Source organism: Caretta caretta, chromosome 1, assembly GCF_965140235.1.
Source record: "Caretta caretta isolate rCarCar2 chromosome 1, rCarCar1.hap1, whole genome shotgun sequence".
NCBI classification, from domain to species: Eukaryota; Metazoa; Chordata; order Testudines; family Cheloniidae; genus Caretta; species Caretta caretta.
This window is the reverse complement of record NC_134206.1, coordinates 235,517,936-235,537,415: the sequence shown is the minus strand read 5'-3', so window position 1 is coordinate 235,537,415 and position 19,480 is coordinate 235,517,936. Positions and strand designations below refer to the sequence as shown.

At 38.7% G+C, this 19,480-nt stretch overlaps 1 protein-coding gene across 3 annotated transcripts in view; it reads left to right on the top strand.

Moving 5' to 3' along the window:
* Window positions 1-19,480, top strand: part of SOX5 (SRY-box transcription factor 5) — an 838,708-nt gene that overhangs the window by 278,594 nt on the left and 540,634 nt on the right. For all 3 annotated transcript variants that reach the window (XM_048826912.2, XM_075121858.1, XM_075121862.1), the window contains one exon: window positions 10,804-10,870. The gene's annotated coding sequence lies outside the window, so the exon portion shown is untranslated. The remainder of the gene's footprint in view (window positions 1-10,803; window positions 10,871-19,480) is intronic.

Here is a 19,480-nt window from a genome sequence, read left to right as displayed (position 1 = left end):
CTGTTGCAAGCTTGCAAACTGAAGGCCTGTATTAACTCCAATGGTCCAGTCAATTTACACCAATGGGCTTTGGATCAGATCCTCAGAGCCCGCTCCATCAAAACCAGATCAGGCTCTGTATGTTTCTATTCAAAAACTGTATGATAAAGAGAAATTGAGAAAGAAAAGTGTTGAAAGTATAAATATTGGACAGTTGATAATTCAACCCTTGTCATCGTCAGCCAATAAAATTACTCACTAATTGTAAATCCCCTCACACAAAACACACTGGGCCAAACTCTTATCTCATTTACACCACTACAAATCTGTAGTGATTTCCCAAAAATCAACTGGTTTGCTCTGGATTTACACCAGTGTAAAGAGAAGCAGAATTTGGCCCCACATTCTGCATACCTTTGATTACTTGCTGTCTTATTTATATTTTATTTGGTAGAATAAATACTATCATTTGAACTTATTTTAAAAAAATATATTTCAACATGGCTTAGACAGAAATAGAGGCTAATGTGACTGGCTTTCAAATAGCTTATTACCATTCAAATACTCTGCAGATAAATTATATTAAAAGGAGCGGGGGGGACTGTTTCTGCTTCCGAATCATTCTAAATGGAGACTTAGCTCTAAGTAATCAAAATTGCTTTGGTTGTGCATAGCGGCATTAAAAGCCTTGTCCACTAATTGAGTGAAGCGGCTCCAGTGAAGCAGCCTTGCCCCCTCATTATGCGATCTTGCAAGTGCTGTTTGTCATCGTCGCTTGCCGGTCTCAATCTAACTGTACTGCTGGTGCAAATTAACAGTAATTCGTTATGACACGCTGTGTCCTTCCAGTGAAACAACAATATGAAACTAGTACCACTCCCCACTCCTCCCCTTTCCTCCTCCTCCCCTCACTCCTGGATCTCATTCCCAGTTCAAGATACCACCCCTGACTTAGCCTTCTAACTGCTCTCTTCTAACTAGTGTGTCAGGGTGTATTGTGGCTTGACTGATGGATAGAACCCAGTGCCCTTTCACTGACACATAAAAAGATGTATCAAACAATAGGCCATTGCTTTCTAGTGGCTCATGCAGGTTCAGTCCTGATGGAGTATGTGGTCTTCAGAGGGAAGCTATGCATGTGTGTATATACATGTGTCACGTGTGTTTATATATATGTGTCCCATGTGTACACTCAGCTCCCATCTTTGACAATCCAAGCACCTGACCTACATACAGTATGTTTGCAGAAATAAAAAAGTTCAGTTGGTAATATTTTAAATGGAAGTGAACAAATATGTTTTGAATTTAAATTTAATAGGACAGATATTGCAAATAAACACAATTGATTATTAAATGTTTTGTACTTATATCCAGAGGAAAAAATGATCTGGTGGTGAAAACAATGGAAAGGGACTCCAGATGTCTGAGTTCAGACTTCTTTAGTGACCTTTTTAGTGACCATGAGCAAATCATTTAATCTCTTTATAATAATAATTAATAACAGTAATAATAATCTCTACCTCCCTTCTTTTGTCTCTGCTATCTTTTTACATTTTAAGCTGTTTAGTGCAGAGATTTACTACGAGTATGTATAGCAGCTAGTACAAGGAAGCCCCAATCTTATGTTGGGTTTCTGGGATCTTCAGCTGGTGTGAGTTGACAGAGCTCCATTTAAGTCATTAATAGAACTGGGTGAAAAGTTTCAGATGAATAGTTTATTTGCTGAAAAAAATGCAGTTTTGGGTCTCCTGAAATGATTTGTGAATTCACCAAATAGTTTCTATCACCCCACCCCTCAAAAAATGAGGTCAGATTCCCAAGGGGACTTACATGTGATTCACATGTGATGTAAGGAGGAAGAGCAGGATGTGGTGGTGGTGCCCTCTTTATACTAGATAGCCCTACTGAGCTCACCTAGGGTGTGGGAGACCCCAGTTCAAGTCCTTACTTTGCCTGAGTCAGAGCAGGGTTGTGAATTTGCCTTCACATGCTACCGCAATGTAGAAACTTTTTTTCTGAAATGTCAACTTGAAACAGAAGTTTTAATTTTGATGTAGCCTGTGGGGGGACGTGCAGATGTCCAAATACAATCACGTGTGTTCTCTGAGTTCCACTGAGCTTCCTTAGCTTGGCTGCTTCTCAGTGGGGCTTTTTGAACTCTGTTAGTCTCTTTTGGATTGGTTCCTTCTTGATTGCGGGGGGAAATAAATTGTGGTATCTTCCAAATGTCAACCATCTGTATTACTATATGAGCCCTCATTTTGCTACATTGTACAGAGCTGTGATCCTACCTCTCTTTTCTTACATGAAGAATGAAATAATTTATATGTCAACATTAACTGTCAGCATTGGGCATATGAGTTAATGCTGAGATGAATAAGGCAATTCACAGACCTCTTACAGATATTGTTTGAGGCTCTCTGCAAACTCAAGTGAACATCTCTGCATTGGTTTTCTTTGTAACAATAATATTGTGATGCACTGGACCTCAAAATAGCACCCTGTAACCCCCATATTCATAATTTGTGTATGGTTGTGATATTTCATACAAAGCATGCCATGTAAGATACCATATGAAAGTTCATGATCTGCTGAAACTCAGTGTTCTCTCAATATATATATATTGCTCATGTCTATGAAGTTATGAGATTTTACTATAGGATTATTAGTGAAACACATGAGTTTGAGAGGTGCTCACTGCTAGCTCTCCAGTGACAACAAAGTGGTGACCCACAGTGACCATCCCAAGCCATTGACCAACAGAGGAATTGTGAACAAGAGATTTAGAATTGTGTAAGAGACAGTTGGTCAAACACCAAACAATGAGGATTCCTCAACTCTGTGACTCAGCAAGGCCCACCAGGACATGCCTGGGCCAGTATTTTCCTTGGGACATCAACTGAGAGTATAAAATAAGAGGCAGTGCCACCAGGAGATCACCTCTCTCCTCCCCCACCTACGCTGAAAGCAACAAGAACACAGGGAAGACAAAGACTTTGAACTGAGGAGACTGGTCCCAGGCTGAGAAGGAAATTCATCCTGTGTATTAAGAACCGTAACCTGGTTTCTCACCAGTGGGGGTGAGAAAAGTTGTTTGATTCGACTCTTGCTTAGTCTGAAAGTTTAGGATTAGAATGCGTGTTTATTTTTTATTTTCTTAGGTAACTATCTCTGACCTTTATGTCTACCACTTATAATCACTTAAAATCTGTTTTTCTGTAGTTAATGAACTTCTTATAATGTTTTATCCTTACCAGTGAGTTTATCTAAAGTGATTGGGGAATCTGCTCAGACTACATGTCCACTATCCTTTGACAAAGTGGTGAACTTAGTTAATGAGCTTGCATTGTTCAAGACAAAGTCTTGCACAATGTAAGATGGTATATTTCTGGGGTGCAAGGCTGCGGGGATTTGCTGATGTTTCCATGTGGCTTGCAGAGCATTCATTCCACTTAGCTGGGTGTGTCTCTGTATGGTGGTGGCTGAGTGATAACAGCACCTGGAGGGCTTTGCTGCTTGTCACTAGCAAAGCATTGTGAGAGACAGCCCAGGCTGGAGAGGAAAGGGGGCACAGCAGTCCCTCAGTTCCAGGTCATATCCCGGGGATTCCACCACAAATATGAAAGCTAAAATTCTGGAGAACAAGAAGTGCTGGCACGTTTTACTGCTGCGTACCAACTGAATCCAAACCCTTTTTCTATTGCAGTGTCTAAAGACTCCAAACAAGCACAAACAACATGACAGTCCGTGCCCCAGAGACTCACAATGTAAGATTTAGGCAATATGTGAAAGGTGAAAAGAGATAAGCATCCGAGGGAAAGCCTGAGAGTAATGGGACTACATGATCCAGGGACCCTTTGCTGTCAACTGGTAGTGGGCACAGGGGTGCATAAGGTTGTACAGGGATCCCCTGGGTCAGATATCTGCAAACTAGTTCATCAAAGGGTGGCATGTGATGTCTCTACTGAGAGCTAGTAGCCCACTGGTCATTGCAAAATATATGAACAGTTCATATTTAAAAAGTTATGTATCTACATGGAAAATTATGTTCTAACAGTCTTGGCAAGTCACGTACCTCAGAAATATGAACAGTTCATATTTAAAAAGTTATGTATCTACATGGAAAATTATGTTCTAACAGTCTTGGCAAGTCACATACCTCAGAAATGTTCCTTTCAGGCAGGAGGTCTGGCCTATTGTGTATTGTATTCCTCACACTCTATGCCAATTTCCATAGTTAGCCAGGTGCAAAATTAAGACATGGTGAAATCTACAAGAAAGGAAATCTACAGGAAAAATCAAACAGCAGGAGGTGTCCTGTTCATGAATAAAGACAAAGGATTGTTTTGGTATAGCTTGAAGTGCGAAGCTACACACTAAATCCTTCACCTAGGATGCAACTGACAGCCTGCTTGTCTCATGGAAGGAGGGTCATAGCCAACCTGGCTGTGAAGAGCTGCAAGGATCTGAGGACGACAGTACCCTACAAGACATGAAAGTATCTGGATAATTAAGTTTAGGATCTAGAATGTGTGTTGCAATTTAATTTTACATGTAACCGTTTCTTGCCAGTACTTCTACTTGCTATTGCTTGAATCTCTGTGCTTTGTTAAATAAACATAATGCTTGGTTTTACTATAAACTAGGGCTGTCAAGCGATTAAAAAAATTAATTGCGATTAATTGGTTACAGGTACAATTAAATTGCAACATGAAATATATGCCGAATGCAGGTAGAAAAGAGCATAAGACAGACAATCCCCCCCCCCCAGGAGTACAGTCACAAATTTAATTGATGCATTATTTTTTTAATGAGCATCATCAGCATGGAAGCATGTCCTCTGGAATGGTGGCCGAAGCATGAAGGGGCATATGAATGTTTAGCATATCTGGCATGTAAATACCTTGCAGTGCTGGCTACAAAAGTGTCATGCAAATGCCTGTTCTCACTTTCAGGTGACATTGTAAATAAGAAGCAGGCAGCAATATCTCCGGTAAATGTAAACAAAGTTGTTTGTCTTAGCGATTGGCAGAATAAGAAGTAGGACTGAGTGGACTAGTACGCTCTAAAGTTTTACACTGTTTTGTTTTTGAGTGCAGTTATGTAACCAAAAAAAATCTGCATTTGTAAGTTATGCTTTCACAATAAAGAGATTGCACTTCTATACTTGTATAAGGTGAATTGAAAAATACGATTTCTTTTATCATTTTTACAGTGCAAATTTTTGTAATCAGAAATAATAATATAAAGTGAGCACTGTGTAACTTTGTATTCTGTGTTATAATTGAAATCAATATTGAAAATGTAGAAAAATATCCAAAAATATTTAATAAATTTCAATTGGTATTCTATTGTTATAAGTGATTAATCGTGATTAATTTTTTAAACTGCGATTAATTTTTTTTTCAGTTTTGCCCTACTATAAACATATCTCTGTGTTAAGCAGAGCAGTGATCTGAGTTGGAACTGGTAAGCTGGAGTGGACTGCTTCTTTGGAAGCAGCGAATCTGTGAATACTGTGAGCATCTAGTGGAACTGGACACTCCAGGGAGATGCTTGGAGGGCTCGAGGATTGGGACGTGCCAATTGCTAACCTATACAGTGACAATGGGACTTGCAAGGCCTAGAGAGGAAAGCTTGTGTTGTCCTTGGCCAGTGGAGTTCGGAGCTGATCCCTGGCAGGTACCTGATCCCTCATGCTCAGGGCAGGTGATGGTGAGGTGCCTCCCAACCCTGGGTACTCCTGGGGAGCATCGCATATTACAGGGTAAAATACTATTGAGCATGAATAGGAGGAGAAAAATCTGGCCCCATGTGAGTAAAAGACTGTCACATACAATTTTTTTCTTTAACAATAATGAAGGTAACTATTGTGTAATAAATTCTGGAGTAATCCTGAAAAATTCTGAGCACTCAGTGAGGTCAACAAGAGTTGTGTGTTCTCTGCAACTCTCCAGCTTGTATTCAACTCTCCCTTTGTATTCAAAAATGTAAATAGAGCACTGCGAAACACAAGTTTCAATTCTCTGTGTGTGTGTAAGTAAGTAAGTAAACTGTACTTTTTAAATTGGTTTGCAAGGGGTCTCTCCTACTGAGATTGTTTTGAGTCTCGGAAACCACACAGTTTTCCCTGGCTTTGAACCAAAACCATAGGAAAACACCCCATTTCAAATGGTTTCTTACTGAAACCATAATTCCTCCCAGGCCTCCAAAGCTTGCTTTGTATCCCCTCATAATCTTCCCACTGCTGTAGCTCATTGGGTGAAACTCTGGTTCACAGTCTGAATGTAATACTTGCTGCTTGCTTCTATAATGTGGTGAACCAGAAGCCAGTACCAAAATTCCCTTCAGCATTGTGGGATTTAGGTCTGATCCACAATGTTTGGATCCAATCTCTAACTAATGTTACTACGTATGAGTGTTCATATTCTCAGTCAAAGATGGGTGAAGAATCTTGCACCCTGCCTTGTTTAGCATTATCTGTTTTCTATGTCTGGTCTATACCAGAAAGTTGCATGGATTAACCTGAGGGGTAAATTTGAACTAATTTAGTTAAACTGCTGCAAACTCCTGTGTGGACACGGTCATATTTTGGTTTGTGTGGCTTTTTCCTCCCAGGTTAACTTAAGTTGGTTGTTAACAGGTTTAATCTAAACTGAAGTAAGAGTGTTTGTATTGGTGTTGCCTGAAGTTGGAAAGACAGTGTAACTTGCCCATATAGACAAGGTCCTACTTGCATGATCACATTTTGTGCTCTCACCAACGCCACAAATTTATACAGTTCCTCTGTAGGCACTTCTAAAAAGTGACAGTGGTGTTATTTTTCTTGTTGTTGATGAAAGTCTGTAATCAGTGGCTCAGTTTTTTAAAAAATGCCTATTCTTTGAATAATACAATAAGATCATTAAAATATGAGAGAGTAAAAGCTGAGCTGCATAAACATCAAAGTTAGATCTAAGCCCCCAAATTTGGATCTGGATTTCAGGCATGTTCAGATTTGGAGTTTTGTATCAGTGTACTGCAGAGCTAAGACCCAGCAGAGCATTTCAGATCAAGAATTGTGTTGGGATTTCCAACATTGTTTGATGTGGGTTTATATTTTGACTTGTTCCATTAAGGGTAGCTGAACTTCCTCCAAATTTGGGGCTATTCATATCTGGGGTTTTGATTCAGGCTTCTCTCTAGAGGACAGTCAGTTCAGAGGTATGCACGTGATAGAAACTTTTTGCTTTCAAAGAAGACTTAGTTGCATTATATTTATGTCATGTTTTCTTTTTCATTTCCTCCATGAAACAGCTGATAAGTTGCAAGCACATGTGTCATTATCCAGTGGGTGACTTTGGTCTGGAAACAATTAGATATTTGAAAGACTTGGGCAGAAAGTCAGAAGAACAAGGGATGGGCAATTTGATCCTGATAAACTAAAGACTAAACACCCCTCCATCTTCATTCAATCTCCATCCAAAACTTAAACTGAATCTTTCTCAGTGTTTAAAATATAAATCATTTTCATTTTCAACTATTTGTTTCATCTTCTCTCATTTTTCTTCTTCTTGGTTCCAGACTGGATCAGAAGCAGAAGTACCAAAATACCACAAAAGAGCCTGTGCTTATGAAATTTCCTTAGTTTGGCAGACACCGGTTCACATAATTAGGATCTTGCATTATGATTTAAAATCAGCTAGTCACAGATTTATGAACAAAGAAAAAAGAAACAGTGCTTTAATGTAGCTCCTTCATTGAAGTTTCTGACATATTGTATTGCTTTAAAAAAACTTCAGAAACGATCCTTGGTATCACCTCTTCTACGAGGGCATAGTGAGGCTTAATTCATTACTGTATGTAAGGCACTTTGAGATCCATGGATGGCACATCCTACATACAGAATCTTTAACCTTCAATGGAGACAGGTGATATACGCTTGTTCTCATAGGATTTTCCAGACTGGTTTCTCAACAAGTATTGTCCAGGTACATGCTGATAAACATCCAAATGGAACCTTCTGAGGTTCCATCTTTCACTGCTATTCTCAGGATCACAGAACTCAACCCATTAGGTCACATTGTTCCTCCTTTGGCATCCACCCCTCTTGCTATGAAAATGTGCATAATCTACATGCTAATGGTATGTAAGTGGAATTTTTTTCATATACTTTAAAAATGATATAGTAACATTTCAGTGACGTGAGTTAATAGATGAATGTTACATTACAGACATTTATAATATAGTATTTAATGTTTTATACCATTTAACACAGTTCTATAACTAGCAAATAGAAATACAAAACACACATGTACCTTCAACGTGGGAATGTGCCACTTCCCGTTGCAGACTTCCAGAGTCTAATAGAGTACAGTGTTTGGAAATGTTCCCTGATATTCACGTTAAATTTTCCTTACATTTGAAATGGTTTGGGTGGAACCTGTTGCTTTTCAAAACATCTAAATAATGCCCGTTTCTTCTCTAAAAGAAAACCAGTATCTTCTTTTAAAGGGACTTTGTTAAAACTATTCCATTTTTGTAATCTTCCTCTTATTTTTTTTTAATACTCTCTTTTTTTCATTCACTGCTTTTAACGAGTTTAGTAGAAGGGATAAGGAACCTATGAGCTGCCCTCAGACACCATTACTAGATCAATCACATACATCCCTTGGGAACTGGGCCTAGAACCCTGGTCTGTCATTTAAATGAATACAGATCACTATTATGTGAGCTAAAGTAGATCGCTGCTGAGGTGGGTAGTAGTAATTGCCTTATACTTTATCTCTATTGGCTAGCTACAAAAGGGGGACACAGCATATGCATATATGTACATGGCTAGTATGTTCTAGAGGGCCAGATGATTGGCATTGGTGAGGGCAGGATTGGAAATGATAGAATTCTATGGTCGAAATACAGTGCAGGGGGAGATAGGATGGAGCCATTCTTTAATAAAAACAAATGCTTTATGAATAATCCAAAATTCTAGAGTTTAGGACTTTAGAGCAGTGTGAAAGCTGCAGGGAAAAAAAGGTAACAAAGATTAGCCAAATACAGATCTTTAATTTTTACTCCATTTTTTAATTTAAAACTTGGGCAATGTCCCATTAATAGTGACCGTGCCTTAGTGAAAGTACTTCTGAAAAAATTTAGTTTCTGTTTATGAAAGATTGAAACTCTGTTGAAAAGAAACTGGTACTTTCACACTGTCATATACAAAACTCATGATGTGCCTACCAGTGAAGTGTAAAGAAAGCCTCAAGTGTTCATCCAAGAAAAACAGCACATGGATTTTGGTATAAATGTCTCTGGGTTTACCCCTTTTATGGTTTCATATAATCTGTAAGTCTCAAAAAGGAACAGAGAAAAAAATAAGACTGTGAAAGAATATGAAAGTCATGACATCTGTGGTGTTTCTAGATCTTTCAAGAAATATTATTTGAACTAATTTGAGCATACTTTGGAGGGAATTCTTATTACTGATAACTCAGTAAAACATATATTTTATAAATAATTGTGTTCAGAAAATATAAACAGTAGTAAATTAATAGTCTTGATTTAAGGCTCCCTGCTATCTCGCACTAGCTATTACCTCCTACTAATTGACCAATCATTCAATCAGTCTACTTACACAGCATTGTAGTATCTGACTGTCTCCCAGTGTTGGAACACTCAGTACTGCTTGGTTTCTCTTTGGAGTTACTTTGTGCTCTTTGATTCTATTCCGAGTTGCACTGGTGTAGATCCAGAGTTACTCCATTGACTTCAATAGAGTAATTCTGGATTTACATCAGTGGAACTCGGCATGGTTTCTCTCTGGAGTTACTCAGCTCTTTGATTCTATTCTGAGTTGCATTGATGTAGACCCAGAGTTACTCCATTGACTTTAATAGAGGAATTCTGGATTTGTATCAGTCTAAGAGCAGAATCTGGACCTTTGCTTCTAGTTCACCCATCTCTTTTTGTACTTCTTGGATTTTTTTGTTCTTTCTTGCTCTTTTTCTGTGTCCTGCTTTACCTCTCTCCCGTACCTCTTTGGGTGTAATCCAAAGTCCATTAAAATCACTGAGTCTTTCAACTGATTTCAGTTGATTTTGTATCAGGTAAGTTTTTTCCATTTAGACCCTGATTCAGCAAGGTTCCCATGTACATCTCTAACTATGCCCAGTGAGGACTATCTATGTGCTTTAATTTCCACACATGCTGAAGCACCTTGATGAATTGAGGTCCTACTCACTATATTTTCCTTTGTACCTCCTACTCAGAACTAGTTCTTTCTCAGTTTTTTCTTAGTGCAATATTCTCCCCTTCTGTTTGCACTGAAGATCTCTTGCATATTGTGTGCTTCATCCTTAGATATAACTTACTTAATGGCCTGATCCAACTTCTATTGAAGTGAGTGGAAAGAACCCCATTCATTTCCTTGGGATTTGGATCAGGCTCCAGATACACAGAGATCCACATAATTGATGGGAGATTTGCGGTATGAAAAGTGTGATGTTATGCAGGGTCAGTGTGTGTTTTTCTCTGTTTCTGCTTGTCTCTCAGATCATGGCATTCTCTCCCCATCTTCCAGAACCCCCGGCTCTGACGTCTTGCGTACGCTTGGCTTTTGCAAAAATAAATTCTCTGTGTTGTTACTGCTAGTACATTTCCTCTTTGTAGTAATGGTGGGAGCACTTATGTAGGCAAGGAGCTTTTTCATACTATTTTGCATAGGCCTTTTCTCCTTAGGTAGTTTTTTTTAAAACATGGGGCACTACGAGCATGCAAGGAATTTTGCCTTGTTTTCATGGCACAATTGTAATTTGATACATTTTCCTTTGTTTTTCTGTTTTTTTCCAGTTTTGCAAACAGACGAGAATATAAAGGACAGAAGGAGTGGTGGCGTTTAACGTGGGAGACCCAGCAGGTAAGACTTGTATAACAACAAAGCATTTCCTGCTTTCTGAGTAACCATTTCTGGAATGCTGACTCTTGAATGAGAGGAAGGACGGTCCAATGGTTAGGGCACTAGCCTGGAAGGCCTGAGATTGAAGTTTAATTCCCTATTCCACCTTAGAATTCTGTTTGATCTTGGGCAAGTTACTTAGGCCTGATCTTAACCTAAAACTTAGATTGATCTAGCTATGTGTCTCACTGGTTTGAAAAATTAACCCCCCGAGACACACAGTTAAGCCAACCTACACCCAGGAGTAGCAACTGCTAGGTTGAGGGAAGAATTCTTCTATCAACCTAGCTAACAATCTTCGAGCGGTGGATTTACTGCAGTGTCGGAAAAATCCTTTCAGTCACTATAGCAAGTGTCTACGCTGCAACAGTGTAACTGCAGTGCTTGTAGTGTAGACATACTCTTACTCTGTGGCTCAGTTTCTCATCTGTTAAAAAAAGGGGAGGGGGTAATAGTATTTCTTTACCTCACAGGGTGTGTGTGATTGTATTACACATTAAAAATTGTGAGGTGCTCAAGTACTGTGGTAATAAGGGACATTTAAGTTAACTAAGGTAGATAGACTGGTAATTCCTAGACTGAGGCATAATTCAAATATCTTATCTATGTTGTGTGGGTAATTGGCTTGCTGTTTACATTTTAACAAGTTCCTTGTATCATTTCTATAATTCACTGCAATAGACTCTTGTCCTGTTCTACATGTTTTTTTAACTAATGTGGAGGAGACAAACCATACAGTCATGATACAGCACTTATCTTTATATTGCACACAAAAAACTATGTTAAAAAAACATTAATAAGATTGTGAAGTCAAGCTCTCAAAAGTTAGGAAATGCCAGAATTAGGGTTGCCTGTGCAGGTACGAACTGTGATTTTTTTTTTTCAGAGGCTTATAACTCCTCAGATTTGGGTGGATTTTCACAGAGATTACAAAAGACACATCCCTGATTTTCAAAAAAAGCCCGCTCCCTTTGCCAAATTTCAGGTTTCTTCTCCAAAGAATAGGGGCACTAGAGCTTCTCAAAGAAAGGGTCTCAAGAATTTTTTAACATAGACAAAACAATTTTTTCCACTAGTCTAGCTTTCAAAAATGACTGAACCGTTTTGGCTGAAATTTTGAAAAAAAAATTCAGGAAGAGGCAAACACACACCATGGAAAATCCTCCCCTCCTGGTTAAAGTTTGACAAAATTATAAGCAACTGAAAGTAGGGTCTTATAAATGATTGTGGTGGGCAATCTTAATAAATAAGTGGTGTTACCACTCCTGCCTATTATACATTTCCTGTGTTTTTTTCTTACTCAGACAAAGGAGGCTTAGGTTTTATCTGTGTAAAGTCTGCAGGATTTGGCCCCAATTTAAAAGACAGTACTTTATATATAAACAGGGTGCAAAGTTTCTGATCTAGGAATAGCTGATATGGGCTATGATAGGATATAGAATAAGATGCTGAAATGCTTTCTTCATAGCATATTGTGACAACAGGAATTCCTGATTGCTTTCCCACCTACACCCTTGTAAACATATGTTTGATGTACAGACATCCATGATAAGCAGGCTAGCACTAAAAGTTAATGTTATCACATTTGGAAGCCCCTGTAGTGTCCACCTGTTGTGTCCTGTCAGAAATATAGATTGTAAGCTCTTTTGGTGCTGGGGCTGAATTTTTGTTTCTTGTCCATGCTGGGCCTAACACAATGGTGCTCTGATCCTTTTTTGGGGTTCATAGGCACTATTATTATACAAATAATAAATAACTCCCATGACTGAGATTTCAAAGGCACATAAAGCCAACTTGGTTCCATCCCAAAGTTCAAGGGAAGTTCTTTGTTGACAGAGGAATAAATAATTTCCTAAAGAGAAATAGTTTTGGTCAACAACTATAACAATAAAACTGAACAGTACAAACAAAACAAAATACTAAGCTGTCCAAAGTCAAGTAGCTACAGAACTGTAGAAATAGTTTTCCAACTGCAAAATGTTCAGTGCTGGAACTTTTTGTATTTCAGTGTTTAAAGATTGTTTGTACCCTTATATAAGTTATATATGTAGGTGATGCATTTGTATTTACTTATTTAAGTTTGGAAATGATTCCGAGGAAGCTTGAAATTTCAAAATCACCTACTGTCATCATTTCACACCAGGATAACATTATCTAACAACGTATGTTGGGTCATACATTTGGTATTGGCGCATAATTTCTGTGTAATTTCAGTTTAGATGTCTGCTAAGAACTGTCAAGCTGCAGAAAAATCTTGAGCTGTCTGTTTCTACAGCCGTTGATCAGACTACCTTCCACACTCAAAAATATTTATAAAATAGCTTTTCAGATTTTCCTTTAAGTGACCATAAACTTGCCCCCCCCCATACAATTGTTTTTACAATGAGGGATTTATTATCTATCTTGAATTTTGTTATCATTTAATATTTATATTACAATAATGCTCAAGGGCCATAGTCAGAATTGGGTCTCATGTGCGCTGTACAAACATACGAAGAGACAATCCCTGCTCCAAAATGCTTACAGCCTAAGCCAAGATAAGTGACGTGTGAAGAGCGGAGAAGAGATACTGTCAAATATATACCATTTATATTTATGCACCTGCAGTTCAATTTCACATTCTTTTCTTTGTAGTGTTAAGAAGAGATGGTGGTTTTATTTTTAATGACAGAAGAAAGGAGATGACACTACAGGGAATTTGAACCCTGTGGCTGAAATTGGCTGTATTTCTTTTTCATCAGCCAGACAAAGACTGAAAGGTTTTTTGTTTTTTCTGGGTAGGTCAGGAGGTTCCTCTTAAAGTCATTAAACAAACACGTTTTCTAACCTTTCCCAAATAAGGCATGCATTTTTATGGCCTTTTCCCCGTTATAATTTTGTTATTGAACTAATGGAAACAAGGGACTAATAGCAACAGCATTAGCTGGGTATGGTTGTGCAAGCTTTGCTCGTGTAGCTGGGTTGAGGCACCTCAGTCCTGGCCTGCAGAATACATTGCTATTCCAGCCTCAGCTCTCTTTTGAGCTGAGTGGCTGATCAACCACATGCATTGGTTTTGTGATGTGAACATAAGATAATTAGAATGTGAGTGCGTGTTGGCTGAGGTTTGACTTTTAGTTTGGTAAATATTAACATACTCAGATAAATTCTCCTCTGAGGCCAGTGTGATCCCATTGTCTATTACAGATGTATTTTCTGTCATCCTGAAAATTTGGGTCTATGTTGTGTGTGATGGTAGTGGGAGGTGGGTTGGGGGGAATATTACTTCCCCCTCCATCAAGTTCTCAAAGTGAAATCAACTGCTAGACTGGTAATGTGCAAGCTCGCAACATTTCAATGTATTTTGGTGTGCAGGTGTGAGAGAAAGGAAGCCTCCATTCTTGCACATCATTTATTTTTTGTGTCATCCTGAATATTTAGAGTTATGTCTTTAATTTGCATACAGGGCTTTAGAGTCTCTTGTGTTAGTCTCTGTAAAAATCCATGACTGAGCAAGACTTGCCTGCAGCAAATGGTGGAAGGAGTATAGCAATGGGCACCTTTTGTGAGTGTTTGATCCATAGAAAAGGTGGATCTTATTTGTGGCTAGTGTAATGACCCCACACTGATGATGCTGCAGTATTGTAGGTTTTTCCCCCAGAGTGATCCTATATTAGGGCGATTGCTATTGTACCTTTGTGGACTCTTGCTGCAAGAACCTTTCTGTCACCTAAGGGGAGTCCCAGAATCATGTTGTGTCACCAGAAAGATTCAGAGGCAAATTCTCTACCCCATTCCCTTCAGTTTGAACTACCCCAGCTATCAGCCAGTTGGCAGATAGTCTCTTGGATGCAACTGCCAGATGATGCATATTAGAGCAGCCCTGAGGCTGCTTTGATATGTGCTTGAGCCTGGGACCAAGCAGAAAATTAGGGAACAATAACAGCAAGAGCTGGACACAGCAGAGAATCTGGACCACATATTCTGTTAAACTTCTTGTTCTGGGAAGCACAGGTTTTGTTCTTAGTTTCTCACCCTGAGATTTCAATACAACAAATACACTGCCGTCCATTACCATGTTGGAAGACTTAAGGCTTGTCTACATGGCAAGCTAGGTGTGAATCTGTAGTGCACCTGCTTGCTGTGCAGGAAAGCACATTCTAGGACTTTCACTGTGCTGTAGCAGGGTCCACACAGGATGTTACTGCTTGACAAGCTGGTGTGAGATTCACATTTAGGTTTGCTGCCCAGTAACTTTCTGTGTAGAAAGAAAAGGAGTACTAGTGGCACCTTAGAGACTAACCAATTTATTTGAGCATAAGCTTTCGTCAGCTACAGCTCACTTAGACAAGCCTTAGCTTTTGGGAATGCCCCTGTTTGTTAGGCAACCTATTGTCTAAAAACTGTCAATCAGTGTAAAGTTTGTGATGGTCAGCCAGCTGTATGAAATATAAGAGCAGAACAGACAACCAGTCAAATGTGAAATCTTCCTGAAAAGAAAATCTTCGGGAAGGATGAGAGATGACGGCAGTATAAAGGTGGCAGGGAGAGTATTGTATGATAGGTGAGAAATGGTACAACATTAAAAATGATGCAGAACAACAATTCCTTATCTTTGAAATTGGATTTCAATTGCTGACAAGCTCATTCCCCATCAGGGTTGTCAGTGAGCTAATTGTATACAAGCATAGCTGGGTTTTTTTTCTTTTGAAGTTAAGGTCAGACTGTTCCTGACCATTTCCCCACTAGCAAATCTTTGCTTGCTTTCTGGATGATCCTTCACACTTGTTAATAGTCCTTCCGATTTCTTTTTAAAAGCATCTGACAAATCCATGCTGAAGATCAGTCTATCCCTGTACTGCCCCAACCACAGACAAGTGATGTCTAAAAACCTTCTTGTATTTCTTAATCTACTTCTTGCACACAGCTATGCTCTTTGGTAGGAGCATGATTTTCTGTCTGAAAACCAGATAATGGAGAAAATTGATTCAGCAGTCAGTAGCTCAAGCATTTCATTCATACCTTCCTGTGGGAATTCTAGTCACTTCTTCCAGTCCTTGTCTGTTGTATCAAGAATTCTAACCAACCTTTGTAGAGCTGGTCAAATTGAACTCTGTGTAATCTTTCCCTTTGGGAAAACAGAGCAAAATTTACCTGAATTTCTGAAAAGGTTTGCCCTTTTTTTTTGGCTTTCCAGCTTAAATGTCTGTTGACTTCTTGTATGTCTTTTCCCATTATTTGGGTCAAAGAATAAAGGAATTCTTCTCCTGGAAGGGGAAAACCTGATGTTTAGAAAAAGACAAGTCAAGAACTATACTTTGTCTTCTGCCTAAATACCACACACATTTTAAAAATGCTGGTTATATACCAAATCTGACAATGTTCCATTCCTATCCTTTATAGTCAACAGAAGGATTGAGGAGCAAATGCATACCTTTAAGCACCTTTGGGCTGATTTTCAGAGGAACACACCAAACTCCCACGAAAGCTGAGGGAGTGTTGTGGGTGTCCTAGCACCTATGAAAATCAGGCTGCTCAAAAATGGTTTAAAAAAAAAAGTTCATTTTTTTTAAACTTTTTTCATGGAAAAAAAGATAAATCATATTTTAAAAATCTCCAGCGACCTCTCTGAAGCTGAGGTACTGGACGGAACATTCCTACTTCGTCTCCTGGGCCTCATACAGTGACCTGTGACCCTGCTTTGGCATCTTCATCGCTGCATCCCCCTCTCTGAAGGGCATAAATTGGCTTTTTAATGGGGGGAGGAGGAACCACCTTATGAACGAAATCAAACAGCTTCTCTTCAGTTCTGAAACATAGAAAACATTCATAGCACTTGCCTCATATTGGTGCTCATGTGAAAAAACTTTTTTTTATTCTTGAATATTGTAAATGCTTTTTTATGAGACATTAAACATATATTGATATAGTTGAGGAGGAGAGAACACATATTTGACAAGAATGATGGGATGATTATACACATTAGTGGCCAAAAATAATCTGATGCCCTTATTCCTGCATACTGAATATGGATTATGCTGAGGGTCTTTTGGAGCCAGGTGTCTGGCACAGTTGTTGTACAACTTCCCCTGAAGGAGGACTTTTACTACTTAGCACTGTTAGCTCACAGTGCATTTTTAGTGTGGTTTCCTCTAAGGGACACAAGATCCACCAGAAAGTTATCTGGATGATTCATAGAATCATAGGGTTAGAAGGGAAGGCCAGTGTAATCTGTTTTAACCCCCTGCCAAGATATTGTATATAAACCATCCAAGACAAATGGCTATCCAGCCTCTTTTTGAAAACCCCCAGTGGATGAGCTTCCACAGCCTCCCTAAGCAGTCTGTTCCATTGCCCCACTATTCTTACAGTTAGGAAGTTTCTTCCGAGATTTAATCTAAATCTGCCATGCTGTAGTTTAAACCTATTGCCTCTTGTCCTGCCTTCTGTGGCAAGAGAGGACAACTTTTCTCCATCTTTTTTATGGCAACCTTCCAAGTATTTGAAGACCGCTATCTGCTGGTTGTTTGCCACACAAACTCACTATAGAGTAGCTAAGACCATTTCCTCATATGGTATATGGAATATCAGTTACTACCATAGGCCCATTTATTCAGGGTTGAGAGAGAGAAAAAGGAGAATATTGTGCAAGGGCTTGCAAAATAATTCTTGGTCATAAGGCTTAGCACAAAGTGAAGCTCCAAAAAAAGGGATTTCAAGTATTTTTTTTTATTGTAAGCACAATTATAAGCTTTCCAGTTTAAATCTGACCCATCATACTGAAATGCTGTCACCAGTATCATTAGCAAGTAAAGTGTTGATAACGTAGTCAAATGCACAGCAGAGTTCTGGCTCTTAAGTGTCTGGACTGACTCCCAATATTAGGAATAGGAGTCAAACTGCCATCACTTCTCCTGTGCTAACAGACACCCCACCATTAGCAGTCTGAAGGCAATTTTAATAAAATACATAGCCCTGCTGAGTTGGTCTTGAAAGATAAATAAGCAATGTGGAAAAGAAGCTTTTGTTTAAAAGTAATTATTTAAACTATGCATTACAGGTAATTTTCCTTTACCAGCAAAGCAAATGCTATCAGAATTTCAATAATGGTTTAGGTTACTTACCTAGATAGCATGATGATGTCATTTTCAGGAGCCTAAAATGCTGTTTTCTTTTCATTTCTGTCAAAAATAAGGGTAAATTAGACCAAAATAAACATGTAGACATGGTTTGTATGCAACATATATTTGTGAACCAGTGTTTTGTTTCCCAGTATTTTTATGGTAATATAACAATCTAATAGATAGTTTCATAAACTGCAGGCTTGATTTATGAGCCAAGCTTAAAAAGGTGGGGTGAAGAGCATCTTTTTATTTTTCATTTTGTGTAAACATGCCACATTTCAGCTTTAATAAAAAAGCCGTTCTTTAAAAATGTTTGTTGGTAGTAAACCACAGCAGTGTGGGAACTTTAAAGAGAAAGCGTAAATAGAGCCAAACAGTCCGTGTCTCCACCACGATGTAACTGAGGAAAAAGCTGAGGTGTCTTATTTTATCAAAAGCTTTTATTTTCCAAAAAAAACCCTGCCAACCCTAAATAAAAAGTCAGCTTCTATTTCCCTTTTGTGGTTTCAGCACTGCTCATACAATGCAAAACTTCCAAATGACCACATAATGGTTTATTTTAAGGAATTTAAACAATGCCAGAGAGGAAAAGGAAAGCAAATGCTAAGCTTTTTTTTTTCTTCAGAAAGTAAGTTCTCCGACCTTGAACTAAAAGGATGGGCATTTTGTTACATGTATTATGCTCTGAGCAAAGAAAGATTACAAAGTCCCAGATGTTTAGTTCTGGATTTCAATGTTGTATCAAAGGGCATAATTATCTATTATGAAACTTTAATAGGAGTGGAAGTAAAGCCTAGTAGTTACAGCAGGGGACTGAGAGCTGTGGTCCCTGTGTTCTGTCACTGCCTCTTCCACAGACTCTCACTGTGGGACACTGGTAAAATCACTTCAACAATCACTTCAACTGGGAATTTCAAAGGACCCTAAGAGGATTAGGTGTCCAACTGCCATTTAATGTCATAGGGTTGGATGCCTCATTTTCTTAGGCTTCTTTGAAAATCCTCACCTTAATTCATTCATTTTAAAATATGTGTATTAATAATAATTATTAATAACCTTATACTAGTGATAGCAGTGAGGTGTGAGTAGTGGACATGGAGATTCACAAAATACATATAAAACAAGGTCCCTGCACTGCTCACTTACAGTGATCATAGAACAAGCTCAGGGATTCACCGGTATGTATTCAGTTGCAGGGTCTGCACTTACTTCAGATAGCTACAGAACACTGGATAATATTTGGAATGCAAGAAAACATCAAAAGGAAGAGTGGTTGAATGGTTAAGGTGCTAGCCTGGGGTTTGGAAGATCCAAGTACAATTCTCTGCTCTACCACAAACTTCCTTTGTGACCTTGGGCAAGTCACTTAGTCTCTCTGTGACTCAGGTCCCCATTTGTAAAATAGGGATAATAGCACTTGCCTACTTCACAGGCATGTTGGGAGGATAACTACATTAGAGATTATGAG